Here is a 3,461-nt window from a genome sequence, read left to right as displayed (position 1 = left end):
TAGACATGAAATATTATAACCTCTCCTCTCAAGTCCACCTCCTATTGCAATTACATGACATGCAAACATATTCATGTTATATATGATTAAGTGTCTCTTTGAATAGAAAAGTACTATGGTTTCTTTCTTTAAGTGTTTCAGAAATTAGTTCTAAAAACAATTTCACAGTTTTGTTAAATATATTTATGATTGAAAAATTATTATCTAAAATTATATTGTTATTAAATTTCGAATTTTACATAAGTAGATTAATATAAAAATTTTCAATAGAGAAATGGAAACCACTATATTTTGAAAAAAAAACACATTTTTAAAATTTGTATATCTCTTCAATCATAGGAACCACCATATTTGAAATCTGTATTTATCAAAAAAATAATATATTTTCTAAAGGTTTGATTTTTATTTTTTGGTTTTAGATATATAGGAACCACTTAGTTATTTGTGAATATCAATTTAGTTTTGAGTTTTTTTTTTGCTTCGGTTTTGATTCATTGTTGGTTCTCGGTTTATAGTTCCATGTCTAACGGGTTATAACCTATAAGTATAAGAAAATCTTTGCAGTATATATTTCAAATATTTCCACAAACTCAATGATAAGTATATTAGATCTGGACATATCATTTAGGGTATTTAGGATTCAAAAAGATTCGAATTATCTAAAAATATGAAAAATACTCAAAACATAAAAAATATTTAAACTCCAGAGAATCCAAAAATATTTAAATACCTAAAAATCTAAAATTTTATTCAAATCTGATCCGATGAACCAAAAAATACCCAAAGTTTTATAAGATTACCCAATTTTCCTTAAAAAAATTCAATTTTTTTCCTGAAACCCAAAACTATTGTAAATCCAAACTCAAAACTTAAAAAATATATGTAATACCAGAAACATATTCGAAATACCCTAATATACTTAATATACACAAAATATTTCCGACTAGATATCGGGTAGGATCCAAACTTAAACAAAGACCCGCGGGTCCAAAACAAATATCTATTAGGTAATTTTCTCTGAACCCGAACCCAAACCAAACCTATGTTTTGAGTCAGTTTCGGTTTGGTCTTTGGTCCGGATTAAATATCTAGGTCTAAGAGAAAGTTATATAAAATGTACATATAATAACTTAAATAAACTACTCATAGAATATATAATTTTTAAAAATTCTCTTCTTCAGTAGAATATGACTTTATATTATAATATAATCTCAAAAACCCGCGCTTTCGAAGCGCGGATCAAAATCTAGTAAAACATTAAACCTCAAACGTTTTTAAAAAATTAATTAATCATCTACCATAAATTCTAACTACAAATGTTAAAACTCTAATATTTTTGTTATTTAAAAATATAATCTTAAATCTTAAATCGAAACCCAAAACACTATATATCAAACCCTAAACTTTTTTAGTTATATACCCTAAACTTCAGTTTCCGCTTGTTTCTAGCAATCCTAACACAATCTAAACTAATTCAGACAGAGAACCAAGCTTTGGCTTGCGCACTAATATCTATAGGCAAGGTTCTAATTAGCTATTATAGAACACATGCATTAAGAACAATTTAATTGATGGATATCCTAATACTTAGCAATTCTATATTTTGGGCTAATCCCTTATGAATATTTGAACTCTAAATCTAACAAAGAGAACTACTCAGACATGGCTAAGCAATTCATCACAAAGAAATATGAAAGCTGCATATATAGATAAGAGTAGAAAAACTTTGAGTTCCAATCACAAATCTCTGAAGGAGTTCTTGGATCTTCTTTTTAAACCTAAGACTATAAGTATTTTGCTGTATGAAAGGTATGAAAGTATGAAAGTGTGTGTTGCCTAGAACAATGGCAGAGCACATAAATATTAAGTTAAAACTCGTCAGGGGTAATCTGGTAATTCTTATGGGACTTGGGCTTAAATTCGGCTGGAACCAAATCTGGCATTTGCGCGCTTCGCGGTTGATCGACAACACAGAGTGTGTGTCGATCGATTATCATCTTCAATCATCATCTCTAGGCTGTTCAATAGTCAGCTACGTGTCTTTATCATTTTATCTCCAAAATGCACCAAAATCAACATTTTTCTCCAAATCATTCCAAAACTTGAAAACATATTAAAAAAGACTCCAAAACAATTATAATATATTTAAAAATGTTGTGAAACTTAGGATTTAGAACTGTAAGTTTCTGTATATTATTAATGAATAAGTGTTCCCTTTGTATAGGGGTTACAAGAGAGATAAATGGAAATACAATAATAGGAAAGATTACAAATCATAAACATAAACGAATTAGAAAATTGGCAAGTTGTAGCCGCCTCTCTCTCCTCTCCAAGTCTCGCGGCCGCCTCTCTCTCTAGGGTTGGGCCGTCTCTTTCTCTAAGTGTATGAGCCGGTTATGGACCGGACCGGTTATGGACATCCACCAATTGATTTATAACACTCCCCCTTGGATGCCATAACCATACAGGGATTGTAATACGCTTAATGTTGCCTCATTAAAACCTTATCAGGAAAACCCAGTGGGACAAAACCATGATGAAGGAAAAAGAGTACAACACGTACTACTCCCCCTAATGTGAACCTCAGTGGAGGTCCTTCAGCCTACGCATCCCAATCTGATGCGTAAGCTTCCTGAACGTGCAGGTAGGAAGTGCCTTGGTGAATAGGTCAGCTGAATTGTCACTGGATCGTACTTGGACGACCAGGATCTCACCGGCTTTCTGAAGCTCGTGAGTAAAGAAGAACTTAGGCAATATGTGCTTCGTCCTATCACCTTTTATGTAACCGTCCTTGAGCAGAGCAATGCACGCATCATTGTCCTCATACATCACGGTTGGCTTTTTGCACTCGGCCATCCCGCAATCAGCTCGGACGTGTTGGGTCATCGACCTCAACCAAACACACTCGCGGCTGGCCTCATGTATGGCCAAGATTTCCGAGTGATTAGATGATGTGGCCGCGATGGTTTGTTTCATGGAACGCCATGATATGGCCGTACCTCCAAGTGTAAAGACATATACTGTCTGTGATCGAGCTTGATGTGGATCTGATAAATAACCAGCATCAGCAAAGCCAACTAAACCATCTTTGTTATGATTAGTATAATATAGACCCAAGTCTTTCGTTCCTTGCAGGTAACGAAGAACATGTTTGATCCCATTCCAATGCCTATGGGTCAGACAGGAGCTAAACTTAGATAGTAAGTTCACGACAAAGCTTATATCAGGCCGTGTGTGAGTTGCCAAGTACATTAAAGCTCTTATGGCACTGAGATATGGCATTTCGGAACCTAGGTCATCTTCATCGTCCATCTTGGGACGGAATGGGTCGGTGTCCAGGCTGAGAGACCTCACGACCCTGGGACGGGTCAGATAATGGCAATCGGCCATATTGAATCTCTTGAGTACCTTTTCAGTGTATGCCATCTGATGCACAAGGATCCCATCATTTATGTACTCAA

This window comes from Brassica oleracea, chromosome C1 (genome assembly GCF_000695525.1).
Source record: "Brassica oleracea var. oleracea cultivar TO1000 chromosome C1, BOL, whole genome shotgun sequence".
Classification (NCBI taxonomy): Eukaryota; Viridiplantae; Streptophyta; class Magnoliopsida; order Brassicales; family Brassicaceae; genus Brassica; species Brassica oleracea.
The sequence above is the reverse complement of the archived record's forward strand: the minus strand, read 5'-3'. Positions refer to the sequence as shown.